Below are 9,191 nucleotides of genomic sequence, written 5' to 3'. Positions count from 1 at the left end.
CAATTGCCTTTTTTTGCCCTCCTTTTTATCTCATAATAAATAGTTTTTTTTTCTGATTATAAAAGTAACACATTCTAAAATACCCACTCAGGAGACAAAGTACAAGGAAAGTGGTTAAAAATCACTATTAACTCCTTACACAGATATGGTTATTGCTAAGTGTTGTCAAATCAGTTCTGCCTCATAATGACCCTCTATAGGGTTTCCGAGGAGTGGCTAGTGGGTTTGAACACTAACTTTGTGGTTAGAGGTTGGGTCTTGTCCTACAGTGTGGACCAGGACCCCTTTACTCAGATATAGTCATTGCTATTACCACAATGTTGTTGTTATTAAGTGCCATCAAATCGTAATGTTGCATAATAAACAACCATACAATCTAGCCACATGCAACAGTGAATATTTCTTTTCCGTGAGTCTGTGGATTGGCCGGTGTAGTGTTGGTATTCTATAATGGGCTATGCTGGACAGATCTTTAAGCTGCTGGACTGGCTAGGTTTGCTGTAATCTATGGGCTCTCCACCGCACATCTGTCAGTTTGTCATACTGTGGTAGCTTGTGAGTTGCTGCTATTCTGGAAGCTATGCCACTGATATTTTAAATACCTGCAGGGTTACCCATGGTGGACAGGTTTCAGATGAGCTTCCAGATGAAGAAAGACTAGGAAGAAAGAGTGATGAACTACTTCCAAATATTTACTCACTGAAAACCTTGTGAATAGCAGAGAAACACTGTCAGATATGGTGCCGGAAAAAGAGCCCCTCAGGTTGAAAGGCACTCAAAATGAAACTGTGGAAGAGCTACCTCCTCAAAGTAGACTTGACCATGATGATGCGAATGGAGTAAAGCCCGTGGGAGTAAAGCCCATAGGACCTTCATTTGCTGATGGGGCACACCTCAAAATGAAGAGACACGGCTGTAAACATCCATTAATAATCAGAACATTGACTGTACAAAGTATGAATCTAGGAAAATGAGAAATTGTCAAAAATGAAATGGAACACATAAACATCAATATCTTAGGCATTAGTGAGCTGAAATGGACCGGTATTGGCCATTTTGAATCTGATGACCATGTGGTTTACTATGCCGGGAATGACAAATTGAAGAGGAATGGTGTTGCATTCATTGTCAAAAAGAACATATCCAGATCAATCATGAGGTACAACGTTGTCTGTGATATGATAATATCCATGCGCCTACAAGGAAGACAAGTTAATACCAATATTAATCAAATTTATGCACCAACCTCTAGAGCCAGTGAGGATGATATAGAAGAATTCTACCAACTTTTTCAATCTGAGATTGATCAAATATGCAATCAAGATGTTTTGATCATTAGCAGTGATTGGAATGCAAAGGCTGGGAACAAAGAGGAAGAGAAGGATCAGTAGTTGGAAAATATGGCCTTGGTTATAGAACTGATGCTGGAGAATGCATGATAGAATTCTGAAAAATCAATGATTTGTTCATTTCAAATACCTTTTTTAGCCATCATAAGAGACAACTATACACATGGACCTCGCCAGATGGAATACACAGAAATCAAATTGACTACATCTTCAGAAAGAGACAATGGAAAAGCTCCAAATCGTCAGTCAAAACAAGGCCAGGGGCAGATTGTGGAACAGACCATCAATTGCTCATATGCAAATTCAAACTGAAGCTGAAGAAAATGAAAACAAGTCCACGAGAGCCAAAATATGACCTTGAATATATCTTACCTGAATATAGAGATCATCTGAAGAACAGATTTGATATATTAAACACTAAAGACTGAAGACCAGAAGAGTGTGGGATGACATCAAGAACATCATACAGGTAGAAAGCAAAAAGTCATTAAGAAGACAAGAAAGAAGGAAAAAGTCAAAATGGATGTCAGAAGAGACTCTGAAATTTTCTCTCCAGTGTAGAGATACTGAAGCAAATGGAAGAAATGAGGAGGTACAAGAGATGAACAGAAAATTTCAAGGATCATCTCAAGAAGATAAAAGCCAAATATTACAACAAAATGTACAAAGATCTGGAGTCAGAAAACCAAAAAGGAAGAAAACACGCTCAGCATTTCTCAAGCTGGGGGAACTGAAGAAAAAATTCAATCCTCGACTTTTGTTATTGAAGGATTCTCTGGGCAAATTATTTAAAGATGCAGAAAGTATCAAAAGAAGATGGAAGGAATACACAGGATCACTGTACCAAAAGGAAATGGTTATTGTTCAACCATTTCAAGAGGTAGCATATGATCAAGAGCCAATTATACTGAAGAAGGAGTCTAAGATGCATTGAAAGAATTGGCAAAGAACAAGGCACCAGGAAATTGATGGGAAAAAAAATTAAAATCTTTCAAGGAAGTGAGGCGGCACAGGAGGCACTCACTCATCTCTGCCATGAAATTTGGAAAACAACTGTCTGGCCAACTGATTGGAAGAGATCCATATTTGTGTCCATTCCAAAGAGAGTTGACCCAATGGAATGTAGAAATCATCAGACAATCTCTTTGTTATCCCATGCGAGTAAAGCTTTACTAAAGTTAATACAGAAACAGCTGCAAGCATACATTGAGAGAGAACTTCCAGAAGTTCAATCCAGATTCAGAAAAGGCTGTGGAACGAGGGATATCATTGCTGATGTCCATTGGATCTTGGCTGAAAGCAGAGAATATTAGAAAGATGTTTACCTGTGCTTTATTGACTATGCAAAGGCTTTCGATTGTGTGGATTGTAACAAGCTATGGACAACATTGCGAAGTATGACTATTCCGGAAAACTTAATTATGCTCATAAGGAATCTGTACACAGACCAAGAGACAGTTGTCCAAACAGAACATGGAAATACTGAATGGTTTAAAATTAAGAAAGGTGTGCAACAGGGTTGTATTAAGGGAAGGGAAGGGAAAGGGGAAAGGGAAAGGGAAAGAAAGAAAGAAAACCTAATCTTTCTCCTGTGGAGCAGTTTGTGGGCTCGAACTACAGACCTTGTGGCTAGCAATCCAGTGCTCCCTTCAGAGCCACTGTGCTCCATCTGTAAATTGTATACATTATATAACAAATATTAAATAAATATCATACCTATAATATTATTTCTAAGAGGCACAATTGTCTAAGTGACACAAACATCAATTCCCAGAATGCTAGTGTTGCCAAATTGTTCTGAATGCTCGTCAGTTCTTTCAATCCTTAGTAAGAAGGATTGAAACCCTTTGGATTTATTGTAATTTGTTTCTTCAGTAGTATAGAACTCTGTAGTAAAATCACTGGACTGCGAACCTCAAGGTCTGCAGTTTGAGTCCACCAGTCGCTCTCTGGGAGAAAGATGAGGCTTTCTCTGCCACAAAGATTTACAGCCTCAGAAAACCTATAAGGATTGCTTTGAGTTGGAAGAGATGCCACAGCACGTAACAACATAGAGATCAACAGAGAGCTGTTGACAGGAAGAGTCAAGTGTCTGACCAATGATTATCACCTTTGAGAAATCTGACTTCTTCTATTGACCTTTGCAGTTCCAAGACAATGAAAGGCAGCAGGCTTATTTCCAGCAGGTACTGGACCACTGCTAATACCTTCACAGGCATGGAGTTTGTGTTTGGGCCACAGCGTCCCCTTTCATTGTGGCCTGTGAAATAGGTTAGAGGTTCAAGAAGGTTTGGAATTTGTTTTTTAGTTTTTTTCCTTTGGCTTATTGAAGCTACCATGGACTACCAGCAGAACAAACAAATCTGTGTTGGAAGAAGTACAGTCACAATGCTCCTTAGAAGACAGGTTGACCAGACTTCGTCTCTGATACTTTCGACATCTATCAAGAGGGATCAGTTCCTGGAGAAGGACATTATGCTTGGTAAAGTGGGAGGGTCATCAAAAAGAGGGAAACCCACCCAACAAGATGGATTGGCACAGTGGCAGCAGCAGTGGGCTCAAGTGTAAGAACTGCGAGAATGGCACAGGACTGGGCAGTGTTTCATTCTGTTATGCATAGGGTCACTATGAACTGGAACCAACTCCATGGTACCTAACAACATTTTCAGTACAACCTGGGAGATATTTGTCAAGCTCTGAGATCAGTTTAAAGTCTTCACAGTGGACTTTATTTTACCCTTACGTATGGTGGTGGGTGGCCCAGTGTTACTTATCATTAACTGTGCTTTTTTAAGAAAACTTTTTATTGTGAACTGAGTGAAGGTTTACAGAGCAGGGCATCAGTTTGATATTCATCAGATAATATACTTTGCTTTATTGCAGTGATTACAATCCCCTCCATGTACAATAGTTTACCTCTATTCACTTTAACTGTTGCATTCCTCCTGTTTGTGTCTCCTGTTACCTTCATCTTTCCTCTAACCTCCCTCGTTGTATATTGCCTGCCCTGTCAACCATATTAACTTGCATTTACTCTCTCCAAATGATCATAGAATTTCTTTTAACAAGAAAACATTTTCTTGATTTTTTATAACATTGGTCTCATGTGATATTCATCCTTTTGTGATTGATTAATTTCACTCAGCATAATGTCGACCAGCTTCATCCATGTTGTGAGGTATTTCACAGATTCATCAGTATTCAACATTGCATAGTATTCTGTTGTGTGTATGTATCAAAGTTTAACTATTCTTCTGTTGATAGGCATTTAGACGTCTCCATTTTTTTTTATATATATATATCTCTTATAGACAGCCTATTGAAGCATCCTGTTTTCTTGTCTTGCTTTCTCTGGTGTGTTTAATCCATTTACATTCAGTGTAATTATCAATAGAGAGTCCTGGTGTGGCACTGTAGGATAAGCACTCAATCATAAGGCTGGTTTGAATCGCAAGGTTAGAAATTCAGATTCACCAGCTGCTCCTCAGAAACCTTATACAGGGTCCTTATGAGTCAAACCAACTCAACAGCACTTAACAACAACAACAATGAATTGTTTGTTGTCATTTTGCTGTATTTTTTTTGTGTGTGTGGTGGTGCTTGTTTCTTTGTTCCATGTAATTTTCGGCACTGAGTTCATTTTGGTTGTGGATTTTGTTTTCATTTTCATTCTTGTGTTAATGTTTACTAAATCTTTCTGAGGTTTTCTTTTTTCTCTGTTGGATGTGCAGGTATGTTAATTTTCTTTGAAGTTACCCTGCAATTTATTATTTTTTCTCTGTTTAATATAGTCTGTTTTATCTTGAAATCTACCTGACTTCCTTACCCCTTGTAAGTTCTGTATCTGCACTATTCTCACTTTAGGCTTCGTAGTTGACTTCACTATAAATTGATATGTTTGCTTCCTTAGTTTCAGTCTTGCAGATTTATTTTACTTTAAATACTTCTATATGTGGATTGAGTTCTGGGTGGTGTTGTCGTGTATGATAATCTCAGGTTGTTGTCTGCTGTTGTTGGTTTTCAGTCCAAAGAACATCCTTTAGCATTTTTTGTAGAGTTGGTCTGGTCATTACAAATTCCTTTCTCATTTTCTGAAACTGTCCTGATTTCGCTATCATATTTAAGGGGCTGCTTTGCTGGGTGTATGCCTCATGATTGACATGATTCATGATTGTCATGATTGACAGCCTTTTTTCTTTTAGAGTTTTGTATATGTCATACCATTGCTTTCTTGCCTGCATGGTTTCTGCTGAGAAATCAGAGCTTAGTCTTATTGGTTCTCCTTTGTAGGTACCTTTTGTTTTTCCCAAGCTGCTCTCAGGATTCTTTCCTTGTCTTTGACTTTGGATAGCTTGGTTATGATATGGTTTCATAATTTTCTTTTGGGATCTATCCTGTGTGGGGGTTCATTCAGCTTCTTGTAAACTTACCTTTGCATCTTTCATAATGTTAAGGAAGTTTTCCAACAACACTTTGGCAATTTTCTCTGTGCTTTTTATGGTCTCTTCCTGTTCTGGAATTCTGATCACTTGTAAGTTGTTCCTCTTCATGATGTTCCATATAACTATTAGACTTTCTTTAGATTTTTCGTTCTTTATTCTGATTGTTCTTCTAGCATGCTAGTATTGATTTATATTCAAGCTCACTAATTCAGGCTTCCATTGCTTCAAATCAACTCCTCTGTCCTTTCAATATATTGTCCTTTCTGATACCTTATTATTAATTTTCTGGATATCTAATAGCAGATTTTGTATTGGTTCAAAAATTTCATTTATTTTGTCTGCTTGTTCTTATAGTGTTTTTCTGAATTCTTCTAAAGTTTTTCTGTGTTCATCTTGCTTTCCTTGATTTTTCTGTCAATCCTTTGAAGATACCTAAATATCATTCTTTTGAATTCTCTTTCATTTAGTTCGAATTACGTTTTCTTCTTCAGAAATGTTTTCTGACTCTGCAACTTGGTACCATTTGTTTGAGCCATTATGTGATGTGAGCTAGAATTTTTTGTTGTCTTTAGGGCATTGTGGGGTTGTAGTATTTGTATTAAATTGATGATTTTATGTTGCTGTTTTCTAACATGTTCACCAACTGTCTCCTGTGGGTATAGTTAGAATGGAAGTGTGTACACCCTTCTCATTTGTCATTCAGTTTATGGTGGACTTGTCTGGTGCTGGCCACTGTCTCTCACTGATCAGGTGATATAGGAGCTGGTATTGGCTTTTGCCCAGTGGGTGGAACTGCAGGGGTTTTAGTTGTAACTGAGCTACATGGGCAAGGATGCTGTCTCCAGTTGGATGGGAAAGAAAGAACCCCTCTCACACACATACACACAAGAAAAAAAAACAGAATAAACAGACAAGGAAGTAATAATGAAAAGAAAGTAATAAAGAGCAAAAACAGGCATCAACCAGAAAAAAAGAATATAATAACTACTCCGGTAGCATAGTGGTTACAAATCGGGCTGCGAACCTTAAGGTCAGCAATTCAAAACTACCAGCTGTTCCGCGTGAGAAAGATGAGGCTTTCTGCTCTTGCAAAGATTTACAGCCTCGGAAACCCTGCACAGGGTCGCTTTGAGTTGAAACCGATTCCACGGCATATAACCACCACCACCATAAAGACAAAAGAGGGACAGAGAAATGGAGCTATAGAAGAGAAAAATAAAAGGTAAAATAGAAGGAAAAATTTTAAAAGAAATAAAAAACACCTAGAATAAAACAGGGAGAGGGAAGATGGAAAAAGAAAGAAGAGTAGAATGTAGTAAAGAAAAATCAAAAGGGGAAAAAAGATAAGAAGTGAAATGAGAAACAGAAGAAAAGCAGGAAAAACAAAAGTGAAGATAAAATTCAAGGGAATGGAAAGAGAAGAAGGAGGAGAAAGAACAAAAACAATGAAACAACAAATGGAAAAAACAAAACAATGCACTTATTGTATCCAGAGAGATAAAAAACTCTGGGGGACTCCTGCAAGCCACAGAACTCATTAGGTGGGCTGGTAGGGCTGTTACAGCAGAGTTTCTGGCCATAAATGGAATTCCTATTGGCACTGGTATTATTTATGTTTGTTGTACTTAATCCATTCAGGCCTTACATGGAACTGGTCTGTGTCTGTTAGAACCACACAGCAGCTGGGGTCAGGGTGACTGGTTAAATACTAGTCTGGTGGCTCTGTGGATTCTGTGCATCTGGAGCCAATCATACCTGAATCTAGACATCAAGTGGTGTAACCCACTTCATACTGGAGAGAATTCCAACCACATGATTTCAAACACCTGGAGAACACAGTCTGCTTTGAGGATGGATAAGGGTGGGAGCTAGCCATATCTCTGGCACCAGGGGAGCATGGTGAAAAAGAAGGAACCACACTTTTCCCCTTGATGATGTGAATCTGCTCAGCTATCCTCCTTCTGTTGACAAAACTGCTAACAAGTTTGTCGTATTGTATTTGCTTGGCCATTCACCAGTCATTTCCCCTCTCTTGCTGTCCCTGCTCAGCTCTCCTCCAACTTCGCTAACATTTCCTCTGAAATTCAACACCCCAGGATTTTCATCTGTGTCTGTTTCTCTTGGTCTCTCGTATCTTTGTTGTAGAGGGTCTGGTCTGTGTAGGTCATCTGCCTAAAATGCCATCTCACCAGAAATCTCTCACTGTGCTATTCTTTTTTTTGTGTGTGTTTTATTGTGAATTGTGTGATAGTCTACATGGAAGACCATTAGCTTTACATTCATTCCATCATCTATCATTTCATTGACATTTCATAGTTACCATCCCGTCCATGCATCCTCACCCAAACAAAGGGTACCCTGTAATCACTGGGCTTTTTGCTGCCCCATTCCTCCTTGAAGTTTTAGGTCAGACAATTCTTTAGCTCCTCATAGTGGTATAGATTTCCCTTTTTATATTGATTGTGTTGTGAGGTATTGGTAAAGGAAGAATTTTTGACATGTGAGCTTAGGTTGCCTTTTTGATTTCAGAATTGCTACATCTTAAATTTAATAGGAAACATTCAGTTCTGTAACTGAAAACAACCTAGGGAAATGTAAACCTATTTTTATAAATATTTTAACTACATTAATTTACAAAATTGTCACTAACTTGTGTTCTTTGCTATAGAGATATTTATGTCAGTTTTATAGAACTCAGAATTCATATTACTTTAACTTTAACATTGAAATAGTTATAAGCCCATAAAATTCTTCTTTAAGCCCACAATAGAACAGGAGTAGTAACACTAATATTAACCTGAGTTAGGAACAAAGACTATGTGCTAGAAAAGAGAAAAATAAGAGAATTTCTTTCCCCATTCTTGAATGATGAGACATTCAAGACTAAATTTCAAAATAGACTATTTACTCATTCATTGGTTTAGTCATTCATTCATTCAATCCTTCATTCATTCATACAAACATTATTGAAAAACCCACATTTGCCAGCCATTACTTTACCAGAGAGTCTTGGTGAGGCACTGTAGAATAAACATTAGACCACAAGGTCGGTTTGAAACATGATGTTAGCAGTTCAAACCCACTAGTTGCTCCTTAGAAACCCTATACAGGTTTGCCGACTTGATGGCAACAGCAACTCTTCTGTGAGAGAAAGATGAGACTTTCTGCTCCCATAAAGATATAAAGCCCCAGGAACCCTACCTATACAGGGTTGCTATGGGTCACTTAGCAACAACATTTCTAGCAAATAGGAATACAAATATGATTCAAAACATGACAACTCCAAACCATTCCTCCTATAGCACTTGACTTTGTTGTTGTGTGCCGTCTAGTTGGTTCCAACCCACATAGGTACGCTGTATAGAGTTTCCGAGGAGCGGCTCATGAACTTGAACCACCA

General features: G+C 38.2%; 1 protein-coding gene across 1 annotated transcript in view; it reads left to right on the top strand.

Moving 5' to 3' along the window:
- CCDC173 (coiled-coil domain containing 173) overlaps positions 1–9,191 on the top strand; it is a 37,807-nt gene that overhangs the window by 13,857 nt on the left and 14,759 nt on the right. The window lies entirely within an intron of this gene.

The sequence above is a fragment of the Chrysochloris asiatica genome, unplaced genomic scaffold, assembly GCF_000296735.1.
Source record: "Chrysochloris asiatica unplaced genomic scaffold, ChrAsi1.0 scaffold00099, whole genome shotgun sequence".
NCBI classification, from domain to species: domain Eukaryota; kingdom Metazoa; phylum Chordata; class Mammalia; order Afrosoricida; family Chrysochloridae; genus Chrysochloris; species Chrysochloris asiatica.
The sequence above is the reverse complement of the archived record's forward strand: the minus strand, read 5'-3'. Positions and strand labels throughout refer to the sequence as shown.